Genomic DNA, 9,159 nt, shown 5'->3' with positions numbered 1-9,159 from the left:
TTGCCGATGCTACGAAGTTTAATCTTTATATGATAATACACAGCACTTTACTTAAATTCTAATTAATACCATCTGCTAGGATAGCATAACTCTGCTCTGCTTCTAAACAGGCCAATGTTTTTTTCCCCTTGGAATAAATGTTGAATTGACACGTCTCGAACTATGAGGAACATGCTGAGATCATTATATTGGCAACATTTTTCAAGTACTGTAGTTGTACTGAAAACATTAGGGCACAGATGCAGTCGCATTCACTGGCTGAGATACAATGCGGATGTTAACCAGAAGCTTATCAGGCAGGGAGAAGCCTGTTGTGTTGTGCTGTAAAATCCACATGCCACACAATAATTGTGATTCTGCACTGGGGGTGCCTTTGCAGAATTGTTCGATGTTAGAGAACCAGACACAGTGGATGAGTAGCTCTAGAGCTGATGATGTAGTTTACATTCACCATTACTTTTGATAACAAACTCAAAACATTACTTTTGAGTGCCAATACAACCTGTTTCAAGACTTTTCTGAATATGGTACTCAGGGCTGGCCCTAGCTTTTTAGGGTCCCTACGCAAGATTTTGGAAAGGGGCCCCCTCCAGATCATAATTAGCACATACACTACTATTTATCAGCTTCCCCCAAAACTTATTTTGCTATTTAGAAGAATTAAATGGATTACATGACAAGAACACTTTTATTAGCTTAGAATAACACATAATAAATAATTTACAAATAAGAATAAGAAGCTCATATTTTACAAACATAACATATTTAAACATTGAAAGTAATAACATGAAATGCAAATCTTTTAATATTTAGTAAAACACCTCAAGTAGTCGTCGTGCCTAGCTAGAAAAACTGGGGTCCCCCAGGGGTGTGTGCTTAGTCCATTACTCTACTCCCTGTACACCCACAACTGTAAAGCCAAACACAACACCAACCCCATGACACAACGGTTGACACCGATGACACCACAGTTGTAGGTCTGATCACAGACAATGATGAGAGGGCCTATAGGGAGGAGGTCAGTCTCCTTACAACATGGTGTGAAGACAACAACCTCACCCTCAACGTCAGCAAAACCAAGGAACTGATCGTCGATTTCAGGAAACTGCAAAACGGTCATGCCCCTATCCACATCAATGGAACTGAAGTGGAAAGGGTCAGTAACTTTAAATTCCTTGGTGTCCATATCACCGAGGACCTCACATGGTCTCTCAACGCCACCTGTCTGATCAAGAAAGCGCAACGGTGCCTATACTTCCTAAGAGAGTTGAAGAAGGCTAAGATATGTCCCGAGGTCCTCACTAACTTTTACAGATGCACTACAGAAAGCACACTGACAGGTTGCATCACAGTGTGGGATGGCAACTGCAGTATTGCTGACCGCAAAGCCCTGGGGTTGCCCTCCCATCTATACAGGACATTTATGACAGACGGTGCTTGAGGAAAACTCTAAGCATCATCAAAGACCCCACACATCCCAGCTACAGACTGTATGACCCTCTACAATCTGGAAAACGGTGCCAGAGCATTCGGGCCCGGACTACCAGACTCAGAGACAGTCTTAACCCCCGCACTATCAAACTATTAAACTCCCAGCCTCTCTCACTCTCACCTCACCTCTCACCTATGATATGAACCTCACAGTGCCTTCTTTCTTTATTACCAAAAACTCACACATTGAAATCTACCTCTACCTTACATGTCAAAAAGCTCACTCCCCATAATTTCTATCCTTTTATTTAATTCTGTTGATGCATGTTTTTGCACATCTGATGTGGTTTTTGCACATAACCTGTTACCTTTTTGTTGTTTTGCACATTGCCTGTTGTTTTTTGCACATTGCCTGTTGTCTCTATCTTTCTTTTATTATACAATTGTATTGTTGTTTTTTTTGTACAACGTATTGTCTGAGAGCTAGCTAAATAGCATTTCGTTATACCATATACCTGTATATGAGTATAATGACAATAAACTTGAACTTGAAAATGTGGTGTGTCTACAGTTTGCTCGTTACATGGATCTGACAGACTCAAACCCAGGTGAAATATAAATTCATTATTACAATAATATGATTTGGTGTACCTCTGTTTTGAGATTCCTTATCCTGCTCTTCTTTTCTGTGCTTCTGTGCTTCCTTTTCTCAGCACCCGATATATCTGTCCTTTTGGAGGATGATGTGTGTTTACTAGTTGCAACTACATGAATTTAATGTTAAACCACTACAACATATAGTAGTTTGCAAAACAAGGAAAAGGTCACTTGTCATTGTTTGTAGTCATTTACTACATTGACAGTGAAAATAAACTACTACACATCCATTCACAACTAATAATATTAAAATTTATAACTCACACACTTGAACAGCCTAGATTAGCACAGCACCAACAGAAAAGGCCACTGGAGGGAATTTTTGGCTGACATTTGAATGTGCTGATTAAAAAAATATGCTGTGTGGCGCATTGAGAGAGTCCCACAGTGGCTGCTGGGCCCTAGGCAGTCACCTAGTTAACCTAAGCAAAGGACCAGCCCTACTGGTACTAATTCCTTTCAAAATGTACTCTAACTTCCCATTCTCTCTCAGCATTCCTTGCAGTCAAGTATGTGTCACGACCGCCAGCCAGCGGAGATCAACTCATAAGCGAGCTAATCAGCACCAGCAGCGGATTAATCATAACAAGCACCGCTGCACGTGTTAACCCACCTGTACATGCTCTACCGTGTGGCACGCTGCACTATTTATATCATCCTTACCCGCTTCCTGCTGCTCGGTATTGAGTCTACTCGTTGAGAGCTCCACCTGGCGTTTTTCCGTATCTTGTATATTCTGGACTCTGGACTCTGGACTCTGGACTCTGGACTCTGGACTCTGGACTCTGGACTCTGGACTCTGGACTCCTTTTGCCTTTTCGACTTTGGACCTCACCTCTGTCACGATCGTAAACCCCTCCCCTTAAGGACGCTCCAGCCCTACCTTGTTTTCATTCATCTCCAGCACCTGTCTCCAATTCCAGCCCCCTGTGTTATATAAACCAGACGTTCCTGCCTATCTCAGCTTTGGAATATGGAAGCCCGCCTACCTGTGAGTCCAGGAGCGGCTAGACCATCTGGGTCCAGGATCAGGGAGCGTCTGGTCCTGTTACCCCCTTTATTCCCCCGACACTCCACCGGATCCCGCTCCCTCCGGTTTTTAATTCTTCTGTGTGTCTGTCAGGATGGATTACCTGGCTTTGGACTTTCGCTTCATTCTTGGATTTGCATCGGACTCCCTTGGACTGTTCGCCTTGGCCACACCTCCCCTGAACACTAGCGCACCATGGACATGCCCCCCCGTTTTCCTTCCAGCCCCTAGCATGCCTTCCTCATGTATTCCTCACTTCCCTTCGGATCGTGTTGTCTGCATAGGGCCCTGAAAAAACTGTTCGTGACAGCCTCTCGTCTCGGATTGTTTGCATCCTGTGTTCTCCCCGGATTCCAACCTACCTTACTCCTTTTGACCATGAACTTGCCTCTTGCTTTGGATTGTTCGCTGTTACGACCCCAAGTGTCTAGGGGAAAAGGGGTGTAACATTTAGGATAATTATTTTGGAAGCAGGGGGGGTTTTGGTGAGGGACTAGGAAGTATGATAACAAGGGTAAGGAACTAGAGTGGTGCCAAAGGAAAGAAAATAACAAACAAAATGGAGCTGGCTAGGACAGTGACGGAAAGCTAATCTGACTACAAAAGAAACCCCAAAACACACAGTCTTCGGTGTCTTCAACACCCTAGCTAACCTGCACTGACTACCCAAAACCATACAAGACAAACGGCACTCACCCGTACTAAACTAGTGTACTAATACAAAATCAACTAAGTGTGTAAGTGTACCCAACAACCTAAACTAACCTTATATACAAAAGTTCACACAAAAACACAAGTGAACCAGGAAGACAAATAAGGGAAAACAAGAGTAATAAATAGGAGCAGGGTACAAAAAGAACACAAAAGTTGAACATGTAACACTGGGGCAAGGTAATGACAAAACAAGGATGAACACACAAGCAAACGAAAGTACAAAGAAACTAACGTAAATCCAACAAAACAACAAAGCCAAAGCTATACGAAAATACACACACACAAAGCAAAACAAACCAACAAACGAAGCCGAAGCAATAACCAGGAGCGAAGCAAAGCGATAACCAAAACCGAACGGGACCGAAGTCAAACAAAAGGCCTCTTCTTTCTGAAAGCCTCCATGTTATATAGTGAATAAGATGTGTTCTGATTGGCTGAGGGCTGTTTGATGATGACATCATATTGAAACAGTGGTGTGATGGTTGGCCAATGGGGAAGGGAGAACAATCAAGGGTCAACAGTGTGGACATAACAGAAAAAACACACACAGAACACACACTGGGACGTAACATTCGCTTTGATCATACTTCCTGGATTCTTATACACCATTTTCCTTTGGACCACGAACTCGCCTATCAAATTGGATTGTTCGCCCGCCTTGTCAACTACCCACACCGGCGTCTGCACAGGATCATCATATGTCTCCATCAGGGATTCGTAACAGTATGGTTGTTTTCCATGATCTCCTCATTGATTGATCTGAAGGTGAATTGTAAGGCTAATCCAGTACAGACACACCCTGTAGCAGTTAAGGCATGGGCTCCATCTTAGAAAGGCTGGCCCTGGGTGGCTGATAGCCTAATTCTACCACTTACTTTTCATGGACATTATTAAATGCTGTTCAGGAGGCATGACAACAAGAAGTCATTTGTACATAGCTTCTCCTAATCACCATTCTTGCCAAACTAGCTACATAAATTGAATTCAAGCCTCTTCGTCCAATGGCTGGAAGGCCACCCATTATGGAAGTGGGTTAAGCCAAACTTTTCTCTCCAAGTATTCCAAGTATTCACAAAGCATTCTGTCCTTGGATGATGTTGTCTCTACTGAACTGTCGTTGCCACGGGGTTATGAAATGCTGAGATCCCTAATGCAAACTCTTTCTCCGCCTGAGTCTTGGGAAGGCTGAGTTTTGGCAAATAGCCTTCCGTGAGAAGATGACAATGTTTTGTAACAGAACTCGGTGGGCTGAGCAGGTGACAGAGGCGACATCAGTGGCCTTTGAAATCCAGACAGTGTAGAGGCTCCAGTCCTTTGCCGAAGCAGAGTTATCCACTGTGTAGGGAGTGGTGCTGTGGCTGTGAAAGCCCAGAGTCCATGAGTAACTGGAAGGGAATCTTGTCACAGTTGCACCTCTACCTGTAAACCTTGAGGACATCTTTTCTCTGCCCTCATCCTGCGTTTGTTGCTTTGGAAGTCTTGAGTCAGATGTCTGGATGACATGGCTAGCCCAAAGAAGTTAATGGGAGCTTTGTGGTGGCCAGATGTACAGTAGCATTGCAGTAAAGTATACAGTATGGAAAACATGTCTAGAGACAATGCCACAGCTTTGCTTGCACACTTATCCATTACAAGCTGTTTGAAGACAAGTTTTAGGATCATTTCTCACATGAAGATGGAATCAATTCTCAAGCTGGCAAAGAATCATGATGCTTTTCAGAAAAGATCCTCCACAGTGCTTCACAATGAATAGAAGGATTTTGCGAAGTCAAAGAAGGCCATACACAGAGCCTGGTGTTGTTCCCAACATTTTTTCGAACAGTTGATGAACAGTGAAAATCTTGTTATCTGTGCATCCTCATGTCCTTAACCCATACTCAGATTCTGGGAGCTCTTCAGCAATGGAAGGAGATAATTCCAGAACGTTCAAATAATAATCTTTTCTGTGATACAAGGCAAATAGTAATATTCTATTAGTATTTGAAATACTGTATATTGTGAATACATATATTCATCCCGCCATGTAAACAATATATTCAGAGAATGATGTGAAACATTCCCATGATACAATAAAAATAAATATTAATAGACTGGAACATTAATTTCACAAATACACAATAGCTGCAAGTTTGATTTATTTTTAAGATTAATGTAGGATGGCTATTTGAGTGTGTACAGCAGTGTTTATGGGCTAAAAACAAAACAAACTAAAACAAAGTAACAAACTTACTTCCAACTTGAACTTTCTTGAAAAAAGCAAACAACATAAACAAGAATATTTCTTGGCCCAGGTAATAGTTTCACAGAGGACATTTCTTTACATATGGTTATCATAAAAGGTTTTGTGCTTCGTTATGAATTATATTATATGAAGTATGTGTTAATTTCTTTCTATATTACACCACAAAAGAAACAGCATGATAAATATTGCAACTTTATCAACACATCATCCAGTTTATTTCTGTGATATTCACATACTTTATGTGCTGCTGCTAAACACATTGCTCACACAACGTTCAGTTGACCCCATGTATTGAGTGGAACAGTACTAGTAAGGAAGATACAGTAAGCCAAATTCACAGAAATTCACAGTTAGAAAGTCTCTGTCCTGTAAACAGAGATATACTAAATAATTTGACCATGGTCATCTAACAGAGCATAGTGAATCCATGGTTGTACTTCAAGTGGGAATGTCCCAATAGCTGCTGAAATCTTCGACAGAGAAACACACTTAAGAACATAAGAAAGATTACAAACAAGAGCAAGCTATTGGCACGGTCGTCATCCCTCCTCTAGAGGGTGCTCCTACGCTTTTCTGTATTGATCTTAGTTTAGTAGTTTCACCTGTGTCTCATCCTTTCCCATATTTAAGCCCGGTGTCTCTGTAGTTCCGGCTCAGCTTTGGAAGACAGACGTCTGAAGGCCTGCCTATCCACCTGGCTCAGGAGAAGGCCTTATTCCCAGTCGTCCTGACCTCTGAGTCTGGGGCTCGGAGCACCCTGCCCTGTTATGGTTTTACCCTTTCGTGTTCCTACTTCCCTGTTCCTGTGTTCATCTCGGATGGACCTCCTGGCAATGGACTGAGCTTACTATCCCTTTGGACCTTATTGGATTTGTCACCTCGGCCTTTCCCTGTACACCTGATCACCACCGTCACCGCCCCCTGTCTGTCATCCCGACCTTACCTCGCAGTTCCTTCCCTGATGTACTTCTCCAGACACTTCCGGATCATACCATCACACATAGGGTCTTTAAACAAACTATTTCACTGTAGACAGAACCGGCTCCCGTGACAGCCATTTGACACATCTCATAGTTACTGTAGTAGTTACTAAAACAAGCCTATTTAAGCACTAGCTGCTTTAGTTTAATTGATAAAACAGTTTTCATAATAAAAATGTACATGTTATATTATATAACTATAGAGATTGAAACAATAAAAATATATCACTGTCATCAGGCTATGTAGAATTTATTTTCTGTAGTCTTAGCTGTAGGATGGGGTTCATTTATGATGTTTAAGCATTTAATGTGTAAAACAAGCAAAGGCGTTCGTACAATATAGGAGATGCATATATCCATTCATTTTCTAACTGTTTCAGGGTCAAGAAGGAGCCAGAGTCTACCCCGACAAGCAACAGGCGCAAGGGAGGGTACATCCTGGATTGGATGCTAGTCCATCGCAGGGCACACATACTGTACACACAGAGACAGCCACAATATCACACCAGGGCTAATGTTCCCTGAAGCCAGTTAACCAACCAGTGGGTCTTTGGACTGTGGGAGGAAACCCATATGAACATGGGGAGAGCATACAAACTCCATGCAGACAGTATTCCAGTTCTGGCATTGAACCCAGGGCTCCAGAGATGTCTGCATAAGAAGTATGAACTATTTAGATTTTTAAAAATATTAATATTATTAAAGGAAGTCTGGTATAGTCATCCAAACATTGAATGTACAAGACTCTTTTATTCTAAAGCAGTTATTTAATCATTTCAATGTTGCAGGAAATGTTCCTTTCTATTGCAGAAACAATAATTCAATCTGCTCTTTGGGGTCTAATTTTACAATTCTGCCCTGCTAAACAATTAAAATATTATTATCATACTTTAGAGGAAGTTCTTTTCTGTTCGTTTCCATTGGGAGTGCTGAATTTACACCACAAAAGAAACAGCATGATAAATATTGCAACTTTATCAACACATCATCCAGTTTATTTCTGTGATATTCACATACTTTAGTAACAGGTTACTAGTAGATGCATTGGTTGCAGTCAATTCCAGTACTTCCGCAAATGTTGATATAATCATTTTCACCTGTAGGTGGCACAATAATACTAATGCACAATGCGTACTGCAATTCCCTTTTTAATGAAATAGCTACGGTATATACTGCAGTGGCAGTTATACAGGCTCTGATTTCAAGTACTTGTTAAACTAATGTAGGATGTAAATGATATAATCTATATATACACCAATGTTTTAGCAATGTGTAATAAAATACATATATTACTTGTATTAACTTCGGCAGAGCTAAGTGCCATTTTTTTTTACTTTTTATCCTTAATTATAATAACTGTACCCAAAAGCAGAACAGTTCCAAACGGAACAGTTCCAAACGGAAGGGCCATCCCAACTTAGTTTTGAATGCAAAAGAAGCGAAGAGCATGCCACGTTTCCTTCTGTTTTTCAAGAGGAGGAGAGAACGTTGATCTATTTTGATTTTTGTTGAGCATGCGAAAAGCAATTTATATGGGAAAAAAAGGCACACAGGTTTTCACCGTTCAGCAGTCCGTAGCTTGTTAATAGGGTACAAACGAAAGATTTAAAATTTAAAACACTTGTAAAGTGTAAAGTACATGCGATTGTTAAATGTAGTTAACTTTTAATGTTTGTTACTGTTTAATGTTGTGCTACCTATAGTATGCAAAACACAGAGGACTTCGGGCATCCAGAAGAATTCAATTCCAGACAATCTTTATTTACAAAAAATGCCAAAACAATTGCTTTTAGTTGGGATTGATATCTCCATATTGGAAAAATGCATATAACACTTTGTCAGTATTGTACATCTTCCAAGAGAATATAAAATATATTAGCCAGCAGCCATATCACCCTGCAACTCACAACTGGTAACCCACTGAAACTAAGCAGGTATGAGCCTGGTCAGTACCTGGATGGGAGACCTCCTGGGAAAAACTAAGGTTGCTGCTGGATGAGGTGTTAGTGGGGCCAGCAGGGAGTGCTCACCCTGTGGTCTATGTGGGTCCTAATGCCCCAGTATAGGGACGGGGACACTATACTGTAAACAGGTGCCGTCCTTCG

The sequence above is a fragment of the Lepisosteus oculatus genome, chromosome 11 (genome assembly GCF_040954835.1).
Source record: "Lepisosteus oculatus isolate fLepOcu1 chromosome 11, fLepOcu1.hap2, whole genome shotgun sequence".
Lineage (NCBI taxonomy): Eukaryota > Metazoa > Chordata > Actinopteri > Semionotiformes > Lepisosteidae > Lepisosteus > Lepisosteus oculatus.
Note: the sequence above shows the minus strand (reverse complement) of the source record.